This window comes from Schistocerca serialis, chromosome 2 (genome assembly GCF_023864345.2).
Source record: "Schistocerca serialis cubense isolate TAMUIC-IGC-003099 chromosome 2, iqSchSeri2.2, whole genome shotgun sequence".
Taxonomy (NCBI): Eukaryota; Metazoa; Arthropoda; class Insecta; order Orthoptera; family Acrididae; genus Schistocerca; species Schistocerca serialis.
This window is the reverse complement of record NC_064639.1, coordinates 423397183-423411028: the sequence shown is the minus strand read 5'-3', so window position 1 is coordinate 423411028 and position 13846 is coordinate 423397183.

Here is a 13846-nt window from a genome sequence, read left to right as displayed (position 1 = left end):
GAATTGAAGCAGGCTCGTAGAGCAGGTATATGGTCTAGAACAGGGGTTCCCAACAAAATTTTCTCGAGGATCCCCTCATCGAGCATGATTGGTACCTTGTCATATCACAGTATCAAGTACCTAAAAAAGCCAAATTATGAGTCTTTTTATATGTTTTCTATTTTTGGTACTAAGAAAAAACATTGACATATTCATTATTGAAAAAATATTGAGCTTAAAACTTTTTCAATTTAGCCTTCATTAACTACGCGAACTGTAGCTTCCACCAAAAACAACGCTTTACAAACACGGTCTGTGAAAGCACTGGCAATAAATTAACAATGGCAGTTGTCAGCTGCAAAAAGGCAGCGCGCAGAGTCTAACGGCATACAGCAGAACTATTTGCCTCTATCTAATTCTAGTTTTGCGCTAGAGTGTGCTAGTGTCAGTTGGCTCTAGGAAGGCGCTAGACGCAGAAGTTAGCGTCCGCAAAAGCTCTGCTCATGCAGGAAGCGACCAAAACAAAAAATCTGTTATCATAAGAAATATATTTAATACATTTTTTTCTAATTCTAATAACATCTTGCGGACCCTTTGGCATAGCTCGCGGACCCCCGGGGGTCCGCGGACCTCCTCTTGGGAACCACTGATCTAGAAGGTCCCTGCCGCGTGTGAAGTGAATCAAAGTATGTGGAGATAGCGAAGCATTTTAGTGTAATCTTGGCCACTACACAACCATTCAGACTACCGTGAAGCAGTCCGCAGCTCGTGGTCGTGCGGTAGCGTTCTCGCCTCCCGCGCCCGGGTTCCCGGGTTCGATTCCCGGCGGCGTCAGGGATTTTCAAATGTTTCAAATGGTTCTGAGCACTATGGGACTTTACATCTTAGGTCATCAGTCCCCTAGAACTTAGAACTACTTAAACCTAACTAACCTAAGGACATCACACACATCCATGCCCGAGGCAGGATTCGAACCTGCGACCGTAGCAGTCGCACGGTTCCGGACTGAGCGCCTAGAACCGCGAGACCACCGCGGCCGGCAGGGATTTTCTCTGCGTCGTGACGACTGAGTCTTGAGTGATGTTCTTAGGTTAGTTAGGTTTAAGTAGTTCGAAGTTCTAGGGGACTGATGACCATACATGTTAAGTCCCATAGTGCTCACACGTGAATCACGATGGCTTACGGTGTCTAAAACTCGGGCTTCATATGCAACAGCTAGTAATCAAACAACTGTACGGGATGCGGAATGGGACGGTGTGCGTCGGAAGCAGAGTTGTAAAACTACCATAGGCTACAGTAGACTACGGTATTTTCCTAGTAGCTTTGGTCGCCTAAAGTCGGGTGTGTCGCGTAGCTATTGGGGGTTACCTCATAACGACCGCTTTCCTTACGCATGCGATCAGTGTCTTATTAAATTCCACTAAAGAACGGAAGCGTTGAGCCGTCTAGAAACTGAGTAAGGATAAATAAAGGCCCAGGTAACGTACGGAAGATTTTCGCTCTGCATAGCTATCCCGATGTCTTTTACTTAAGAACAAACAATATTTAGAGCAAAATTGAAACTGTCAATGTTTCGTTTCGGTTTTTTTCGAAAACAGCTGATTTTAACATGAAACAGAAGGATGTTGTAGTAAAAATAAACAGTACAGATTTATCATATAGCGCTACAAAACGCAACTTACTCAACAAAAAGGTAAAATAAACAATACACAGATCAAAAATATATTCGACAACGCTTCAGTACGTTGTCGAACATATATAAAACATGTTTCTGTTATTCGCAAACAACTTTCGCATTTAGCTGTAATAACAAGAAACCCTTTCCTTTGATTATGATGATGAACGTTCCGCTGAGTATAAAATAACTACAAAAATTGTATATTTTTTATGTTTGTGCATGTAAACTGTACTTTCGTCGAAGGTAATTGCTTTGGTTACAAAACAGTGCAGAAGTTACGCAATCAACTAATTTTATTACTTACAAAACGCAATTTATATTCTGCAAGGATATAAAAATAACAACGGACTAACACTGAATGATGGGCGGTTCTAATTATGCGGAAAACAAAACATCAAACAGACAAAAAAACAGAGCCCTGCGAGGTAGCCGTGCGGTCTAGGCGCCTTGCCACGGTTCGCACGGCTCCCCCGTCGGAGGTTCGAGTCCTCCCTCAGGCATGGTTGTGTGCTTTGTCCTTAGAGTAAGTTAGTTTAAGTTCGATTAAGTAGTGTGTAAGCCTAGGGACCGATGACCTCAGAAGTTTAATCCCACAGAAACTTACCGCAGAAAAAAAAGAGAAGTCGTTGGCTTCCATTTTCTCTTACACATACACTTATGTTTCTTTCTCAACCAGTACTCCCAATACTACCTGTGATCCTACTATTTCCTATGTCATTTATGTAGTGTATCAAAACAATGGAATCGTGTGCACGGAATACACAAAGTGCTTCTCCTGAGGGCAGAGGTACAGGTTGACTGGCCGTCTAGGAGTTTGGTCACAATTAATGAAAATACAAGGAACAGGAAAGGTGGCGGTTCACGTTCGTGTGGGTTCTGATCGATCCTCAGTGAGCACGGCCAGTGGCGGAATTGCGAATCAAGAGTAAGAAGCAATCGCGCTGCGTCTACATCTACATTTATACTCCGCAAGCCAACCAACGGTGTGTGGCAGAGGGCACTTTACGAACCACTGACATTACCTCCCTTTCCTGTTCCAGTCGCGTATGGTTAGCGGGAAGAACGACTGCCAGAAAGCCTCCGTGCGCGCTCAAATCTCTCTAATGTTACATTCGTGATCTCCTCGGGAGGTATAAGTAGGGGGAAGCAATATACTCGATACTTCATCCAGAAACGCACCCTCTCGAAACCTGAACAGCAAGCTGCACCGCGATGCTGAGCGCCTCTCTTGAAGAGTCTGCCACTTGAGTTTGATAAACATCTCCGTAACGCTATCACGCTTACCAAACAACCCTGTGACGAAACGCGCCGCTCTTCTTTGGATCTTCTGTATCTCCTCTGTCAACCCGACCTGATACGGATCCCACACTGATGAGCAATACTGAAATATAGGCCGAACGAGTGTTTTGTAAGCCACCTCCTTTGTTGATGGACTACATTTTCTAAGGACTCTCCCAATGAATCTCAACCTGGCACCCGCCTTACCGACAATTAATTTTATATGATCATTCCACTTCAAATCGTTCCGTACGCATACTCCCAGATATTTTACAGAAGTAACTGCTACCAGGTCTGTTCCGCTATCATATAATCATACATTAAACGATCGCTCTTTCTATGTATTCGCAATACATCACACTTGTCTATGTTAAGGGTCAGTTGTCACTCTCTGCACCAAGTGCCTATCCGCTGCAGATCTTCCTGCATTTCGCTGCAATTTTCTAATGCTGCAACTTCTCTGTATACTACAGCATCATCCGCGAAAAGCCGCATGTCCTCCCAAGACCCTCCAGCGACCACACACGTGACTCAGTTCACGCGTTCCCTTTTGGTTGGCGAGGTGGCGTGAGTACGCTAGTCTATTCTGCAGAGGGCTGAAGGCGTCCCTTGTAAGCAACTTTTACCGAAATGAACTGCTTCGATCCTGAAGGGCAGACTGGTTTGGCATATAGGCATCGGTGAAATACTGAGAGGGTACTTGAAAATCCAAACGCAAAACAAAGTCTGAAATAAAATTTTGCTTAAAATCCTAGATATTCCTAGGGTGGCTGGCCATAGTGTTGTGCACAATGAAGCTTTCGGGACGGGACGGCGAGTAAAGATTCGGAGACGGGGTGACAAAAGGTGTCAGCTGGCAGCCAGTAGCCGGCGGCAGCTGCGCGCCGCGGGCGGCCGCCGCAGGTCGCGGCCACGGTTCATTTGCATGTAAATCTGGCACTGCCGGCAGGCGGCGCACCGGGCCGCGCCAACGCAATTAGCGTGCTGTTGCCGCCCCTGCGCGGCGCGAGACCGCCGTGAAAACCCGTACCAGGGCTGCAAGCCTCGCTGTTCGGCTCTTAACACGCCTTCTAAATACACTGCTGCAGCACCGAATCAGCAGGGGTGATTTTGCCACACTCCTGACACAAAATTAATTTCACTTTATCTACACAACTCCAATGATCGTAGGATTGTAGTAGAGGGACTATCTGCACCGTACCCAAGCAGGAAAATCCTGTACACCTGCAAATCTCGTCGGTAGAAGCTGGCAGCTCGGCGTTTCTACAAGACATCTTGTTGCCTTGATACTCTGCCGGCCGGAGTGGCCGAGCGGTTCTAGGCGCTACAGTGCGGAACCGCGCGACCGCTCTGGTCGCAGGTTGGAATCCTGCCTCGCGCATGGATGTGTGTGATGTCCTTAGGTTAGTTAGGTTTAAGTAGTTCTAAGTTCTAGGGGACTGATGACCTCAGCGGTTAAGTCCCATAGTGCTTAGAGCCATTTGAACCTTGATACTCTGTTCCGCTGCCGCGCAGAGTCGCCGCGTCGTCTCAGGCGCCATGTCACGGAATGCGCGGCCCCTCCCGCCGGATGTTCGAGTCCTCCCTCGGGGCCGCGCGGGATTAGCCGAGCGGTCTCAGGCGCTGCAGTAACGGACTGTGCGGCTGGTTCCGGCAGAGGTTCGAGTTCTCCCTCGGGCATGGGAGTGTGTGTTTGTCCTTAGGATAATTTATGTTAAGTAGTGTGTAAGCTTAGGGACTGATGACCTTAGCAGTTAAGTCCCATAAGATTTCACACACACAACACACACACACACACACACACACACACACACACACACACACCTCCCTCGGGCATGGCTGTGTGTGTGGTTCTTAGAATAACTTACTTTAAGTTAGTTTAAGTAGTGTGTAAGTCTAGGAACCGATGCATTTTGGTCCCTTAGAAATTTACACACATTTGAACATTTTTGTCTTCCGCCGCTACTCTCTGGGGATTTTGAGAAGTGGATAGCACAGCCCTGGACAATAAATTAGTAACAACTGATTACGCACATTTTGTTTCCATGTGGCCATACTGTAGCACGAAAATAGAATCCATAAATCAAAGACCGACGATTCGAACGACTCGCAGCGTTCCTCACAGGATGACAAAATTACTGAGTTCTGAAAGTGGTCCTCCTTCTATACTGAAATATTCTTTGCACGGATACTACAATGAAGCGCCAAAGAAACTGGTACAGACATGCGTATTCAAATACAGGGATATGTAAACGGGTAGAGTACGGCGCTGCCGTCGGCAACGCCTATATAAGACAACAAGTGCCTGGCGCGGTTTTCAGATCGGTTACTGCTGCTACAATGAGAGCTCATCAAGATTTAAGTGAGTTTGAACGTGGTGTTATAGTCGGTGCACGAGCAGTAGGACACAGCATCTCCAAAGTAGCGATGAAGTGGGAATTTTCCCGTACGAGCATTTCACGCGTGTACCTGAATGTGAGGAATCCGATAAAACATCAAGTCTCCGACATCGCTACGACCGGGAAAAGTTCCTGTAAGAACGCGACCAACTACACCTGAAGAGAATACTTAAGCATGACAGAAGTCCAACACTTCCGCAAACTTCTGAAGATTTCATGATGGGCCATCAACAAGTGTCAGCGTGAGAACCATTCAACCAAACATCATCGATATGTTTTTTGGAGTCGAAGGCCCACTCGTATTTCTTGACGACTGGACGACACAAAGCTTTCCGCCTCGCCTGGGCCCGTCAACACTGACATTGGACTGCTGATAACTGGAAACATGTTGCCTGGTCGTACGAGTCTCATTTCAGATTGTATCGAGCGGATGGGCGTGTACGGGTATGGAGAGAACCTCATGAATCCATGAACCGTGCATGTCGGCAGAGGAACGTTCAAGCTGCTGGAGGCTCTGTAATGGAGTGGGGCCTGTGCATTTGGAGTGTATGGGGCTCCTAGATACGACCCTGACAGGCGACAGGTACAGAAGCATCTTTCTGATCACCTGCATCGTTTCATGTCCATTGTGCATTCCGACGGACTTGGGCAATTCCAGCAGGACGATGCGGCACATCACACGTCCAGATTTGCTACAGAGTGGCTCCAGGGACACTATTCTGAGTTTAAACTCTTCCGCTGGCCACCAAACTCCCCAGACATGAACATTGTTGAACATATCTGGGATGCCTTGCAACGTACTGTTCAGAAGAGATCTCCATCCCTTCCTACTCTCACGAATTTATGGACGGCCCTGCAGGATTCATGGAGTCATTCCCTCCAGCACTACATCAGAAATATGCCACGTCTTGTCGCGGCACTTCTGCGCGCTCGCGGGGACCTATACGATATTAGGCAGGTGTACCACTTTCTTTGGCTTTTCAGTGTAGAATACACGGTACGGATCACGCGCAGGTGGGCAATGACGAGGCCCACTAGAAACACAGGCCGTGGTTCGTACGTCACAGCACGTGACACTGAAGGTCTTACGAGTGCTGGCAGCCGTCTCATGCGGGGAGCTAGTATCTATTTCAGACGGGTTTAATAGTTCCTACCTGCTCGTTTAAATGCATGTGAGCTCTCGATAGCACACAAGTAATTTCGAGCGTTAGTGGGTACCTTTTCAGTTACGTACTGATTTCCATTGGGCCCTGTACGGAGCCGAGCGGTCGCGAAGTGTGCTGGACAAGCCGACTAGCGTTGCAGGGCCCGTATATCTCGCTGGCCCCGAGCACTGAACTATCACGTTACCGTCAACCCTCGCGCCACGCCGCACTACACTGAAGCCTATAGACAAGGGATCGCGGTTATCGCTGAAACAACCGGTGTTTGGTTGTAGTGTTTTTTTTTTTTTTTTCGCAGCAGTTTTACCTTGACTGTTGAAACGATTCAGAATAACCGATTTCTAAAACAGCCTGTATTCAGCTTTTTTTCATATTCTTTGCTCTAATAAACGTAGAAATCGAACGAAGATGGAAAAATTTTGGCTGTCTCAGTTTCGAGATACATAGACTCAATATATTAAATTACGTAGGCAAATAAAAGAAACCTCACTCCATCTACCTTCCTCCTTTTTTTTTAAAAAAATGAAAGATTTATTGAAACGAAAATTTTTGTGCTGCTGCTATGGTTAATTGATATTCCAGTTTTTTTACTCGGTTATTGGGGAAAAACACCTGTTGTAACCGGAACCAAACAAATACCTAAAAATACTGGTTATTCAGAACTAAACTACCAGTATCGGTTTTAACCAGTCGGTTTTCCCGTCCTTACGATAGGCGCACGGCGCACCTATGTTGACCTCATACGCAGATATGAATGTACTCCAGGTTTACATGTTTTACAGTGCTATTATTAATTTTTTCATGTTTAATTTCGGAGAATATTCTAAATTAGTGTTTCGAAGTTCAGCTAACTTAGTGAACGGTTCCTTTGTGGGCAAAATACCTGATTTTAGTCCGTTACCATCGTCAAGTAGATGATTCCGCAATAATTTTGAGACTTGAATCACATCACAAAAATTCCACATTTTCGTGTTTTGATTTAATGGATTTTCGAATTCTGTGTAACCAAACATTGTCTTTAGTTTGCTGTTTGATTGCCCCATATCACGCATAAATTCTCTCACTTTAAATTCAACATGCTTTATTACCTCAGCCGTTTCAGCCTCACCATCCGCTGGAAACGGCTGTCTCACAGTTATAATAAATGGGCTGCATCCATATTCCTACCAAACTTCTAATAACCATAACTTGAGCGTTGTTGTGTGGTCCTCTGATAATCTTCTCTGCATAGTCGAAATAATCGAAACGTAAATCACTGTTTACTTTCATTCCATCATACCTAAGAACTACGCCTTTTTCAAATTTTGTTAATAACTTTATGTTTTCAAAACACTACGTCGTAAATGGTGAAATGCGGAATTGCCTGTGTCTTCTTTTAATAGTGTCTTCACTGGGAATGGAATATTTCAATTCGTTCCTGGAAAGGATAACGCTTTATAAGATAAGCAACGTAAAGTAGCATCCTTAGCAATATCTTCGGATGACCAGTTAGAACACCGTCTTTCCACAACCATTTGTCGTGGACAGTCATTTCATAATTTCACCAACTCGTCCGCCTGCTTAGCCGGGTGGTAACGTGCTTGCTTCCCTTGCAAGCGGGCCCAGGTTAGATTATCGGGCGGGCTGGAGATTTTCTCCGCTCGTGGACAGGGCGCTGTGTTGTCCTCATCATCATTTCATCCTCTTCACCGGTGCGAAAGTCGCCCAGTGTGGCGTCGACTGAAATAAGACTTGCACTTGGCGGCCGAACCTCCCCTGATGGGGCCTCCCGGCCAACGATGCCATACGCTCATTTCATTGCACCAACTCAGCGCTACATCAAAAGAGACGATCCTGTAAATCTGCATCATTTTCTTTACGGTCTTTTATTTCTGTTTCCTTAATATCTAATGGTTGGTGTAAGCACGCACTGTCGCATTCACAATAGTGTTTGTTTTCACGGTTTACACTCCGTACAGAAGTAATTTATCCGGTAGTTATTAATATATTTACCTGTACAATAGGCCTATCTTCTTATTCCTTAAGGCAGCTTCGTTTTTGTGCCAGAATATCTCTCTTGTTATTAGGCTCACCACTGTGCGCCCTAAATCAGCACCGGAAGATGGTATATTTAGAGCTGAAACAGCGTAAATTTTCTACTTCTGTTTCAAAGCCGTATTAAACAGTTCACCTTTCAAATCTCAAATCCCTTTAACAATCAGAAGTAGTAAAATGTATAGAGCAGACACGTGCTTTTTCAACTGAAAAGGAATGTGCGTGTTTAGAGACATTTATCCATTTTCGTTTCGTCTCATTGTTTTTAGAAAATATATTAAATTAAATTCCTAACTTACTTGTCTCTGTGAATACTACAAGCGCCTCTCGCGCAGGAATCCGTTATTTTTTACTTAAGAACTTAGTCTAAAAACTTCCTCAATAAGTTGATAATTACTGCGTAACTCCGTACTCAGTCGCTTGCCACTAGTAAAAATCCACATTGCCATAAACAGCCTTGTTTTCATTCGTCCACTAAGCCACAACACAATACGTTATAGCAATTGCGAGCTGCGAAGTGATGGTTACATTCACTCTTGACGTCAGCGACGCGGTTTGCTACTGCGAATATACCTTGCGATTCCTACTGTGTATTCTAGTATCTGTGGTTCTTTCTGGCCCTCCTGGAAACTTCTGTGGCGTCATTCGAAATCACACTCGCGGCCGCGGCCATGTAATGTGTGGCGCGCGAGACAAATTACGCGACGTACTGTTCCGCAGATTTAATACGAAACATTTATTGGCAAGTCCAGATAAACCGCTGTGCTGCTACGCTATTAGATTAGTCCACACAACAGGCCACTCCCCTTTGACCCAAGATATAGTATTAAGCTTCTCATTACTTCAATGTCAATAATTCAAAAACTCTCACAACAATATCAAGATCCGACCACTGCACTGGAATATGTACACCGCCAACAGTTCACACATCACCTCCAAACCGGCTCCTAGCAACTTTAGCCGATAGTCTCCACAACAACAAAACAGGAATACAATTCAACGGCAATATATCGACAGAAGAACGCAACACTCAAGTTTCTATGGAAATGGATTTGATTGTTCTATTTCCTATAGACTTACAATCGCTATAGCATATGCGTAATAACACATCCTCTCTAATAGACGAAACAAAAGAATGTTTCATAAAATCTCTTAGCAGATACAATCCTGAAAAAAGAGAAAGCGTCATGGCGGATACAGGGATTAGCAGCCACAAGTCCTTTGCACGAGAATGGACACCGTAACATCGAAATACACCAAAAACAAACGCAAAATTCATTTGATGTTTTAAAATCTGCTTGACGTTCTCCTAAAATACTATCTCTGTTCCTTCCAAACATACTACGTAAGCATGTGTGGCTTAAATTCAAACAAATATTATTGCCAGCAATTGAGATTCGTATACGAAGAAAATAATAAGAGATGAAACAGAAACCCCATGGAACACAAACACTGTTGTGACAAAAGTCATGTGATACCTCCTAATACGGTGTTTGACATGCTTTTCCCCGGCATAGTGCAGCAACTAAACATGGCATGGACTCAACATGTTGTTTGAAGTCCCCTGCACAAATATTGAACCATACTGTCTCTATAGCCGTCCGTAACTGCGAAAGTGTTGTAGGTGTATGATTTTGTGCACGATCTGATCTCCCGAATACGCCCCATAAACGTTCGATGGGATTCTTGCCGGGCAATCTGAATGGCCAGATCATTCGCTCGAATTTTCCAGAATGTTGTTCAAACCAATCGCGAGCAATTGTGGCCCGTTAATATGGTGCATTGCCATCCATAAAAATTCTATAGCGGTTACCCCCTCGGAGGTTCAAGTCCTCCCTCTGGTGCGTGTGTTGTTCTTAGCATAAGTTAGTTTAACTAGTGTGTAAGCCTAGGGACCGATGACCTCAGCAGTTTGGTCCCATAGAACCTTACCACAAATTCCCAAAAATTCTATAGTTATTTTGGAACTTGAAGTCCACGAGTGGCTGCAAATGGTCCCCAAGTAGCCGAACATAACCATTTTTAGTCATGACGACCAGAGGACCCAGTCCATTTCATGTAAACACAGGCCACATCATTATGGAGCCACCACACACAGATCCCAAGAGGCACTAAGCCTTGTTGACAACCTGGGTCCATGGTGTCGTGGGATCTGGGCTACACTCGAGCCCCACTATTAGCTCTTACCAACTGAAATCGGGGCTAATCAGACCAGGCCACGATTTTCCGGTCGCCTAGGCTCCAAGTGATATCGTAATGAGCCCTGGAGAGGTGCTGCAGGCGATGTCGTGCTGTTGGCAAAGGCACTCGCGTCGGTCGTCTGCTGCCATAGCCCTTTAACGCCCAAATTTCGCCGCACTGCCTTAACGAATACCTGTATCGTACGTCCCACATTGATTTCTGCGGTTATTTCACGCAATGTGGCTTGTCTGTTAGCACTGACAACTCTACGCAAACACCGCTGGTATCGGTTGTTAAGTGAAGGCCGTCAGCCACTGAGTTGTCCGTGGTGATAGGTAACGCCTGAAATTTGGTATTCTCGCCTCACCATTAACACTGTGGATCTCGGAACACTGAATTCCCTAACGATTTCTGAAATGGAATGTCCCACGCATCTAGCTCCAACTACCGTTCCGCGTTCAAAGTCCGTTAATACCCGTCGTTGTGCCATAATCACGTCTGAAAACTTTTTACTTGAATTATCTGAGTACAAATAACAGCTCTGCCAATGCGCTACCCTTTCATACCTTGCCTATGCGATACTACCGCCATTTGTACAGGTGCATTTGCTATCCCATGACTTTTGCCACATCAGCGTAGGTCACGACACTGGCAGAATCAGCAAAAAAAGCAGTCCAGATTTAAATAAAAGCAAAATCTCTTAGACTGGCAATGTTTTGCATTAGATCGAAATTTAGTGCTGATATCAATGAGAGACTGTTTACACAATGAAATTCTGTCTCAAAATCTGGCAGAAAATCCAAAGAGATTCTGCTCATATGAAAAAGCACCGGCGATGACAATGCCACTAAAGCGGAGTTAGTGAACACAGCTTCCGAAATTCCTTCACAAAAGAAGACGAAGTTGATGTCCCAGAATTCTAATCAAGAACAGGTGCCGACACGAGTAATTTAGAAGTAGATATCCTCGGTGTAGCGAGGAAACAACTCACTCGAAAATGGCAGGTCTTCTGTGGTTGTACACCAATTAGGCTTCTTTAGGAGTATGCTGATAGAATAGCCCATACTGAGGAATCATACATAACCACTCGCATGACGAAAGATCAATATCTAAAGAATAACACGTTGCATAAGTCGCATCAATACACAAAAAAAGGAAATAGAAGTAATCCTCTGAATTATAGACCCATATCATTGACATCGAATTGCAGTAGGATTTTGGAACGTTTAGGCTACTATGCATATTGAGAATGAGAAACTTCCTGGCAGATAAAAACTGTGTGCCCGACCGAGACTCGAACTCGGGACCTTTGCCTTTCGCGGGCAAGTGTTCTACCATCTGAGCACGACTCACGCCCGGTCCTCACAGCTTTACTTCTGCCAGTATCTCATCTCCTACCTTCCAAACTTTACATAAGCTCTCCTATGCATATTGATATCCCATGACTTTTGTCACATCAGTGTAGGTCACGAGACTGTGGCAGAAGCAACAAAAAAACAGGCCAGATTTAAATAAACGCAAAATCTCTTAGATTGGCAATGTTTTACATTAGCTCGAAATTTATAATACTTCGAAGAAAACGATTTATTGGCACTTAGCCAGCACGGATTCAGAAAATACTGTCTTCATGGAACAGAGCTAGTTATTTATTCTCACGAAGTAATGAGTGCCATCGACAGAGGATCTCAAGTTGATTCTATGTTTCTAGATTTGCAGAAGATTCTGGACACCGTTCCTCACAAGCAGCTTCTAACCAGATTGCGCGCATATAGAGTATCGACTCACTTGTGCGACTGATATCTGTCGTTCCCCAAGAAAGTGTAATAGGCCCTTTGCTGATCCTTATTTATACAGGGTGGAGAAAAATTGTGTCACAGAATTTTAACCCTGGATAGCTGATGCTAGTAGGAACCAAAATTACTAATGTTGTGTAGGTCGACAGAGTGCAATTTTTAAACTACGATAAAGTGGCGCCACGCGCTCCGATTTGCCGCAGGATTGCCGTGTTGCCGGATGCTCTGAACAACGCATGACCGGGAATGCCTGCCTGCCGCAGAACGCGATGTATCCAAGGCGGGCCGCACGCTCGGTGGTAGCGCGCCAGCCTTCCACTCTAGGGGCCTAGGGGCGAATCCGCCGGGGTCCCGACACATCCAATGTAGTTTCATGATAAGACGTACCGGGAACAAACCAGTCAACCGAGCGGTTCTAGGCGCTACAGTCTGGGACTGCGCGACCGCTACGGTCGCAGATTCGAATCCTGCCTCGGGCATGGATGTGTGTGATGTCCTTAGGTTAGTTAGGATTAAGTAGTTCTAAGTTATAGGGGGCTGATGACCTCAGAAGTCAAGTCCCATAGTGCTCAGAGCCAGACCCGTCAACAGCTGTTAGTTCGCGTACAGAAGGTCTTTTACAAACTGTGTCGGCCCTAGAAAGGGCCTTTTTTGTAGCTAGCACATTATTTACTTAAAGCAGGTGCTCGAATTGGCGACCATCTGACGCGACACAAGCTTGGTAACGTCTGACGTGAGGTGGAGATAAACAGCGAGACCTATTAGACACACGTGCGTATCACGCTGGGGCAAGGGACGTTTGTATGTGTGAACCGATAAGCATAGCGCTGGCCATCAACCGACGAACGGCAAACGAGGAAATCCCGCGGCCAATAGGAGCTCATGGCGCCAAGTTTCCGTAGTTTAAAAACAGTGCGTTGTCGACCTACACAACATTAGTAATTTTGGTTCCTACTGGCATCAGCTACCCTGAGTTAAAATTTCGTGACACAATTTTTCTCCACCCTATATAAACGATTTAGGAAACAGTCTCAGCTGTTCGAGTCGATTGTTTGGAGATGATTCTGTCGTTACCGTGTAGTAAACTCGTCAGGAGATCAATAAGGCCTATGCAAAAAGTGGGAATTGATCCCTAACAACAAAAACTGTTAGGTTCTCCACACGAGTAACAAATAAATCAGTTCAGTTTCGATCACACGATAAATCACACAAATATAAAATTTCTTGAATAAACTAAATACTTAAGGATAACAGTAACGGACTATTTTCTTGAATCAGCTAAGCCCTTGGGGGTAACAATAACTGACAACTTAATCTGGGACCTTCACACTGAAAATGTTG